This window comes from Podarcis melisellensis (genome assembly GCF_964234715.1).
Source record: "Podarcis melisellensis genome assembly, chromosome: 5".
Classification (NCBI taxonomy): domain Eukaryota; kingdom Metazoa; phylum Chordata; class Lepidosauria; order Squamata; family Lacertidae; genus Podarcis; species Podarcis melisellensis.
The window spans coordinates 37,201,042-37,210,700 of NC_138537.1; the positions used below are offsets into that span (position 1 = coordinate 37,201,042).

The following is a 9,659-nucleotide window of genomic DNA, read 5'->3' on the forward strand; positions in this document are numbered from 1 at the left end:
GGCATTTCACTCTCATGGTCAAATAGTGGTTACTTGACCCTAGGCAAATAGATCCTGGTAGGGCTGATTTGAGAGTTTGCTTTACAAACGAATCTGCAAAGTTGCATGTGGAATCCAGTGATTTGGCATATCTGCCCTGTGTATTTATTTTGCTTCAATATTTGATCAATACACGGTTCTCCAAACCCAGTGTAGATTTTTCCAGCTGTGTTCTGTACTGAGGGGTCTGTACTCCCCCCCACCCCCCCGTTCCTTCTTTGATGACTCTGTGTTGATTTTCTTTGGTTATGGTTATCACATAGGTGACTTGAAAGAAGCCTGAATTGAAAGTCAGCTCCTTCCGCCTCCTGGCCCTGAATAATCATAGTTTGACTGACAAATCTCAGATGTCTTCCTAATGAAAGAGCAAGTGTAAATCTAGCATTGCCTGCCTTCTGTTGCGTAACATTCCCCATTCCTGCTCACCTTATCTGTTGGGCAGTGTTGCCATTGTCTGTCTTGAGATAGACAGATCAGTAATTTGGAGTAGGGTCCCAGCATACTGTTCCTTCCCACCATTTAAAATTTAGCATGACATGATGATACATTGATTAAAAAGCCACAGTTTCATATACAAGAGGGACTGCATTGTTAAAAAGGAACATTAGTTTTCTTGGTCATAAGGCTATCACTTCTCTCCCAATTTCTAATTCAATAAACCTCAAGTCTGAATTCTGCCTTACTGTGAGTCAGCATAACAATTTATATCCCCACTCCCTGCTGCCACTGCCCATCTTCTGAAGTGCAGGGTTTAGTTTGCTTCTGCCTGTGGATCCATTCTCTCCCTTTTATTCTTAGAAAACATTTTCAACTACCATCTGCTGCTAATTTTTGCAAATGACTGCAATGTTCTATTGATCCATTTCAATGTGGTCTTTGCTTCTCATTCCCCAATGCATTGCTGTTTGCAATTTATTTCACAGCCCTTTTAGTTCCACATATTGAGATGTGTGCTTTGCTCTCCCTTATGCGACTACATTTTAAGATATTAATCACCCACGGCAATGCTTAGCCCTCCTCCTCAAACTGCTGTTGAAAAGGGCCATTAAAAAGCTTAAGGGATTCCTATTTAGCTGCTTTATTGTCCAACATTATTTCTCATAACACTTTTGGTAAAATAATGGCAGAGCATATTCCAGTGTTATGATTTTAGCAGCTTTATTGGCATTACGTTTTATGGGTGAAAAGGACTGGTTACCACGTTGTATGTGAAACACTGTTTGCATCATGCTTCCCTGCAAGGGACCCACAATATTTGCATTGTTTGATATTCCTACAATGCCCCCCCCCAATGACTGAATACTAAGCTTGGTCTTTTAGTTAACTGCCATTTTTTTTGCCTCTAAATTCATAGAATGTTCAAATTGTAGAGTTGGAAGGGACCCACAAATGTCCAGATTAGCTCCTTCTGCTGTAATTATTACAGACTCCTTGCTGTCTGAAACAATCCCTTCCTTGGCCATTGAGTAACGTAGACCCCTGTGTTTCTTGAATAACACTGGTGTCATCAGAAATTATCTAATATACCAAAGCTGCAATGCCATGAAAACTGACCTGGGAGTAAGTGTTTTTGAACTCAGTGGGGTTAACTTCTGAGTTGAGACAGGGGGAAATTCAGTTCCTCTGTAATCCACACTTTTCAAAGCAGCATGAGTTCAAACTCAGTCATGTGAACAAAACTGCATATAGTAGGGCAAAGTGTGCATTAAAATGAACGTGTTAGTGAAAATAACACACAAAAATGTATAATATTGTGGGAAATTTCTTTGGGAAAATGGGAAATTGCACAGAATAACATTTATTTAAGTAGAAATCTTCATTAAAGTGCCGATGAATTTTCAAGAGAAAATTTTTCAAACGAAAACTCACCAACTGCTGTAGAAATGCAGATAACTGAACATAAGACTGAAAACATGAGAAATTGAGAGGAACCAAAATGGACAGATTTGTCCACCCTAATACTGCCAAGTTTCCAAAAATCTATTTTGGAGAAGGAGAAAGGTGGAAGAACAGGTAGCTCACCTATGCAGACATGAGATGGAGCCCTTTTCTGCCTCCTTTCCCAAAGTAAGGTCTTTTGGGAGGGGGAGCATGAGAAGGGGAGTAGCAGGGAAGGGGAAAAGCCACACTTCAGCCAAGCCTTTTGAGCATTCCTGCTGAGTGCTTGAAAAAGCCTTGATGTGTTCTCTTGGGCATTCAACAGGAAATACTCAAAAGCCCAACTTGTTGTTATTGTTAAAGTATCAGTAGTCCAAGATCCTTGCTGATCTACTAAGAATCACCCCAGGACCTATCAGTAGATCCTAAACTATCTCCTGCCCATCCATGCTTAGTGGTGAGAAACTCCTGAACGTAAGTGTCTGTGTATGAATTTCAGGTTTACTGTTTTACTCTGCATTCCTTTGGGAGGCTAGAAAGGCCATGTAAACACAACATCATCACCTAGTCCTCCATGGACAGCCACTGTGGAAAGTGGGGCACCCATCAAAGAGGCTATGCAGAGCTGGCAAATCTGGGGGCCACTATCCCTGCATTTCCCACAGCTTGTCCCCTTAAATGCAAATATTAACCTTGATCAGATCAGACTCCCTCCTTGGCTTTGTTTCAAAGGGAAAGCAGCAGCAGCAGCAGCAGCACACACCCCTTCATACTCAATATGATACACATGCATTTTAAATTGCAATATCTGAACCCCAGCAGAAAAAGTCCCAAAAGCCACAGCCCTGAGCTATCCCATTTCTATTTTGCCCTTGCCCAGGAACAGCAGCAGATGGGAAAGATTCTTCAGTATAGCTGTACAATGCCTCTGAAATTGTCGGTATAATGGCAAACAGAACATCATCTTTAATCAGCTGCAGCAAACCTCCTTTTCCATCTCCAAGGCCTTCTGTAGAAGAGGGACAAGACAGGTTTGTCTATTAGCTTCAAAGCCATTCCATTGGGTGGCATATGGATGGCAGACTGAGGCTGGCCAGCTTGCATCAATCTAGTTTTTCCTCTGCGTCTTTCTCCAACCCATTGCCTTTCCATTCATCTGGCCTGCAAACCCAGCCCATTCATATTGCTAATAGATGAGTCCTCATTATCTGGCCATGAGTGCAAGAAAGAAGTGTGCCGGTCCGAAAGGGGAGTGCCATTTTCTGGGTAGGCTCTGTGCCTCTCCTGTGCTGCTAATCCATCTCTTTGTGGAGAAAGGCCCCTTGCTGCAAAGAAACAATACGACTTGCATGTCATCATTAGTCTGAAAATTATAAAAGAAACCTTCCATCAGTATTGGCACAATTACCTTCCCATTCGCCTGCTCCACCTCATTAAAAGGAAAATGTTACAATTATGGCAGAGACGGGAGGAGCAGATTAATGTTCTGTTTCTAATGCATTGATGAATTGGCACTTAGTCAAAGAGATTCTTCTTTATTTTAAATGAAAGCCTGTCTTGTTTTCACACAAAAAATGTGTTATAAATAACACAAAGATAGGGAGAGTCCCCTATATCAGGGGCCCCTTGGCTGTGAATCTGTTTTCTTGATTAGCTCTCAGATAAGATGTGAAGAATAAGAAGGCGGTTAAAAGGAATCATTCAGCCTTCCTTATGGGAGAATTTCCAGAGGTAAAGCTAGGAGTTATTTGCCATATAGAATTATTGCAGACACATTCACTGGTTCACCCCTTATGCAAAACTGAACATTTTTGAGTATGGAATAAATTACATGTCTTTTTGAAATGGTGTCTTTAGTGTGGAATGGGGCTTACTCCCAGGTAAGTGGGTATAGGATTGAGGTTTCATTTCTGATCTCAAAGGCTCAGGCTGAATAATAGAGAACATAAATATGTAAAAAAATAGATAAAAAAGTGCCCAACATGACCTGTTTGCCAACAATAATAACAATATTCATTTAAGCCTTCTTCTGGAACTTGTGTACATAGTTACATCCCCACCACATATGCTCAAAATATCCTAAGTCACTTTGACTCACTGCGGCAAAAAAGTAACCAATAAATTTAATAAATGAAAAAGTTGGACAGTAGTGTGAGTGAAATATGGGACAGAATAGTTCAGTCCATCCCTGCTTTGGAGCGAGCCCTACCCAGAATGACCAGAAGGTTTCTCCTTACATTCCAGTATTCAAAGTGTTAATGCACTCATTTCCCAAAGAAACAGAGATTGAAAGAAACAGTGCACATCTTTGGTTAAGAGCTTCTACTATTCAGTCCACATGCCCCCCTCACCTCTGAGGTTGACCCTCACCCAGAATATGTGAGGGGCTGAGGGAACAGGAGGAAGCTCAGATCTTGTTGAGGGAATGCCAAACCATGGTTTCGTTTTACATGTGACCACAGTATACCCAAACTGATTCAAAACAAAGTTTTCTTCCTATTAATGAGATAATAATTTGGGGTCAGTTTACTTCTGTGTTAATGCTGAATCAAATTTAAAGCTAATGAGAGAAAATGAGTTCCTGTGGTAAGTTAGTTATTCTTGGCTCATAACTACCTCTGTGGGGAGCCATTTCAAGGCTTCTCAGTTCACAAGCTGTAGTTTTCATTAAAAGGAATCAGACAATTGGATTTTTATCTTTGCGTTTAGACTCCATTGAAGCAGATTTAGATAGCTGCCTTTAATTTTCTCCCCCACCTTTCATCTTAATTTTATCAGGGGATGTCCATGGCAAACACACAAACTTCAATCCTGAAACATTTACTTTGTTGGGAGGAATTGGAGGTACTATATGTGGCATGAAAGCTGAACTCTGTGGCCACATGAAAGGGATATGGGAGTTCCCCTTTAGTTAAGTAGCAGAAAGTGGGGGGTGTCTATGATTATAATTCTACAGTTTATTTTTAAAGTTACCTGTTGCCAATAAGTTGGAATGCGGCTTACACAATCTACTTGACGATGTCTCCAAATGTGTCTTGCTGGGATCATCTTCCTCCTCCCCATTGCCCTGCCAGTTCATGACAATCAGGTTGGCTAAAAGAGGGTCATCCCACTTTTTACTCATCCTGCCAGCTACCAATGAAAGTGTAGATCAACTCACAGAATTCATCAGCGATACTGTAGGGCACAGATGTTTCATAAGACAACACAGTACAGTGGTGCCTCGCAAGACGAAAAGAATCCGTTCCGCGATTCTCTTCATCTAGCGGTTTTTTCGTCTTGCGAAGCAATCCCATTGACAGTTTAGCGGATTAGCGCTACAGCGGTCTAGCGGCTTCTAGCGATCAGCTGTTAAGTGGCTTAGCGGCTTAGGAAAAGGGGGGAAAAGCGGGGGGAAACCGCAGGAACTCGCAAGATTTTTTTGTCTTGCGAAGCAACCCCATAGGGAAATTCGTTTTGCGAAGCGCCTCCAAAATGGAAAACCCTTTCGTCTAGCGGGTTTTCCATCTTGCGAGGCGTTCGTCTTGCGGGGCACCACTGTACCAAGACAACATGGATCATATTTGGTTTTCCCAGACACCCAGGGAGGAATTCAACATAAATGCTTTGTTTATAACATCTGAATGCTCTCCCCTCTCCTGTCCCCTCCCCTGTGTGCTGTTCTGGGGGGTTCTCTAAGTGGGACAAGAGGGAAGAAGCCCCATTGCATTACTGGAAGCCCTTGAACAGGCTTCTGCTAGTGGGACCAGTTAGCTGAATCTCGTCCATAATTCTCCCCATCTGGAAATTGGCCCGACAGACAAAGGGAAAATGTAGGTGCATTGAGAAGTAGAGAGAGAGTTGTAAGTTAGTACAATTTGTGCCCTTGTACAATGTTATTACTGATCATGGGGCATATATATTAAGCTAACAGTCTCAGCTTCTAATTTCCCATATTTGTGGAGCTTGAGCTACTACTCTAACTCTAATCAACATGAGACAACTTCTGGCAGGTTGTTTGATCATCAAAAGTATTTACTTATTGCAATTATTTATATCCTACTTTTTAAGATGCAAATCCTTCCATGATGGTTTGCAAGTAGCATGAAATTATAGTTTTTTAAAAAACACAATAAGCAACATCAGCATGTCAAAAGCCAATCAGGATCCCTGCCAACCCCTGGCTGGTAGAATGGCTCTGTGGTGCATAGGGGAAAGTCCAGCTGGAAAGTCCAGAGCTGGATCAGTGTTTATTGCCTCCCTCTCTCCTGCAATCCTCCCCATAGGGCAAGTAGTGGTACATAGCCCTTTGATATAAATGATAAAGTCCAGCTGGAGCAGCTCCTGAGTTGGTTTTTTCCCCTCACACTCTCTCTTTCCTGGAATCCTCTCCATAAGACAGTTGAGGTAGACGGCACTGTAGGGGAGAAGTCAAGCTGAGGTGGTCTGCACCCAGGTTCCCCTCTCTACCAGGATGCTTCTTGCAAGGCAGCTAGTGGAACTTAGGGAGAAATCCAGCTGAAACGTTATCTGAGGTGGCCTTTACCTCAGAATCGGTCATTTTTCCTTTATGGATTGGTGGGCAAATGCCACTCTAATTTCTCAAGAATAAAAATTGCCTCTTACATTTTGTATTAATCAGTTATCATGGTTCTACAGTGGCATTTATTATATTTCTATTGTATCACTCATTTGCAGCAACCCTCGGACTGTTTCAAAATGTCATGAAAACGTCACTCATGGGAAACATTCAAACTCTCATGGGAAACATTTAATTTATACAATTATTTTTATAGTCTTGACCTTCATGTCTTTAGATGTTCTCTCCATTTCCCTTTATCTTTTTGTTGGAGTGCAAAACCGAAAAGAAAGAAGTACTCCACTGGGCTAAAGGTTACAGCTGCTTTCTAAATATGTGCTGCAAACACTGCGAGAATCTTTTAATGCTTGGTATAATTGCTCAGCATTAATTCAGTGGGTGAAACACTGAAGTGACCTATTCGGGCATTGAGAAATCTGGTTCCTGCGGTGCTGGGCGAAGCATGGCTTATATGATACTGCTATTAATTATGGCATGCTTCCATGGTACCTTTAACTGCGGGCATTAAAGATATTCAAAGCATTCACTGGTGCTTAGGAAGCCATATCTGTCAAAGCTCCCCCCCCCCCAAGTCTGTGAAAGCTGTAAAAGACTAGATTCCCTTTTACAAACCAATGAGTTTCCAGTATCTTCAGCCAGCAAAGAAAGAATCCCAGTCAAGAAACCTACCTTTCTCTTGAAATGGGTGCCTCCAAAGTTTTATTTGCCTTGTTTCATCAGCAAATCAGAACCCCCTTGCCCCCTTGCTTCCCTGATAGGTGAAAGTTATTCAACACATTCTTCTTATTCATGAGATAACAGCCAGTGTGACATAGTGTGCTTAGAGCATTGGCCTAATACCCAGAAGACTAGGGTTCAAGTCCCCATGGCAGTCATGAAACTCAGTGGGTGATTGTGGGCCAGTCACTCACTCTCTGCCTAACCTCACTCACAGGGAGTAGTAGAAAACGATGTACACCACTTTGAGCTCCTTAGAGGAAGGATGGGATATAAATGTATAAATAAATATTTCCTTTCCAATATCATGATCCCATCGTTGAGTTACACCTGCTGAGCAGAAATGCGATTGCTGTCAAATTATGTTGTGCAAACAAAGTACAACTGTATGATGGCAAAAGTAGGCAATGTTTGGTGCCTGACCGCAAGGAGGAGCAGAGTCTTACCTTTAATAAAGACAAGATGGCCAAGGGCTTTTCTTTTTCTTCATTAAGAAAAAATGTCTTGCTGTTGTTTCCATGGATGGCTTGTCTGCTCTCAGCAGTCCATCAGTCTTCTGGAACAGAATGGCCCATAGGAACAATGATGGTATGTCATAATAAAGATGATAATCAAACCTTCTTGGGGTCAGTACTCACTGATACAGAGCACAGGCTCCCCCCCCCCTTTGCTGCCAATGGCAGCCATTTTGTGCTGGCACCTGCAACACTTTTATCAATATACAAGTGGATTAAGCACCCCCCTTTTATTAACCAAAAGAAGCACTAATTATGATGATTTGTGGTGTTCCATCTATTTACTTAGCACTTTGCAAAGAATGAGAGGTTGGTGAAACTGTTGGTCATCCCACAAAAAACAACAAAAGAAGGGGTGGAAATTAAGGCTGAAATAAACCTGGGGAAGAATGGGTGATTATTTCCAGTTGCAGATCCCTTGGCTTGGATGTGTTAGGGTTGGGTGCTGAGTTGAAAGGGTCTATTCCAAAGGCTTCATGGAAAAATAGAGTTCTGTGAAGGGATTTAAAGAATGTAAGGGAGATTTTCTCACAGGTGCATTCTTCTAGGATAAAATATGTCTAGAAGTTCATACACTGAGGTAAACTATGCATTTGAAGTATTTTGTGGGAAACTATGTTTATTTATATATGATTTTTTTATCTTTTTAAAACTAAAAACAGGTTAATGTGGGGAAAGGACAGAATGGACACCGGGGACCAGAAATAGACTGATCCATGCATCCCCAGGCGGTGGGCTGACTTTGTTGTTCCACCAGAGGTGTCCAGTACCACACAGGGAATTGTGTAAACTGGAACCTTGGGAGAAATATGGTCAGGCCTGAGTTTCTAGGTGTTCAAACTCCAGCTGAACTTCAGTCAATAACAACAACAACAATGAATGAAATATGATGTGAGCTCTGACTTCAGGAGCAATTTTGTTCTCAGAGTAGTGAAGAACAACAGCACCAACTATTTGATCTGAAACGAATGTTGAGAGGAAAAGCTGTGAAATGTTTCCTTAATTTTAAGTGTATTATCTGTTGCTAGGATGGGGGGGACCTTAATTGCTATTCTGAAGGGTCTGCTATCAGGTGTAGATATGTAAACACACACCTACACACACACACACACACACACACATTTTATTTTGGCAGGTGCAAATCCTCTATGGGGAAAAAAAATATTCTAGCACCATAATGATGCTCTGTGTGTGTGTGTGTGTGTGTGTGTGTGTGTGTAAACTAATGTGTCAGTTATGATTGGGCTGAGCTGCAACAAAAAGGCATAGACCTGGTCAAATTGTCATTCCACCCATGCTGTTGTTGACATGTTTTATTCCTGTATGCAGACATTAATATACCAAAGCTATAAGTAAGTAAATCGGACTCAACAGGAGGGCATGCACTAGCATATTTCACAACTCTACTGGATTTACTGCAGAGCTTTGAATTCACAGCAACCTGGAAGGGGGGAAAGGCTAGACTGGCAAATAGACCTGAGATGTGTTTGCTAGAATGAATTTGAATTGACAAGTTCTTGCACAGGAAAAAAAGAAACGCCACCATGAAAACAAAGTTTCAAAATACTGGCAGTGAAAGGCTGTTTTATCTTTAAATCTTGGGCTTTCCTACCAAACATTTAAATGCCATAAAATGCAACGCAATGAAAAACATGCATATGCAAATTCTATAGATGCAAAGTTGAGAAGTGCCCCAAAAGTGTTTTAAAGAATAATAATAATATGGATCAATTGGTTGTCATTCCCTTTCTATTCCAAATTCACCCACTAGAGGCAGCATCCTAATTTTAACCCAGCAGCAATGAGGATTTGCAAGGGGGAAAGTGCTGTAATGTATCTACCACAATCTTGACAATAATGGGTGTTTTCTCTAGAATTCCAGGGATAATTTACAGAGTCAGGTTAAGTGTGACGGGACTCACAGCTTTCCT

General features: G+C 41.5%; 1 long non-coding RNA gene across 2 annotated transcripts; it reads right to left on the reverse strand.

Moving 5' to 3' along the window:
- Window positions 1–2,858: 2,858 nt before the first annotated feature.
- On the reverse strand, window positions 2,859–7,757 carry LOC309369637. 2 transcript variants are annotated; one of them, XR_014168202.1, is made up of 3 exons: window positions 7,660–7,757; window positions 4,891–5,094; window positions 2,859–3,280 (listed from the first exon to the last, which is right to left on the reverse strand). It is a non-coding gene; the product is annotated as an uncharacterized lncRNA (long non-coding RNA). The 2 variants fall into 2 exon arrangements; XR_014168203.1 differs by having other exon boundaries at window positions 2,859–3,242; window positions 7,660–7,753.
- Between the last annotated feature and the right edge of the window lie 1,902 nt (window positions 7,758–9,659).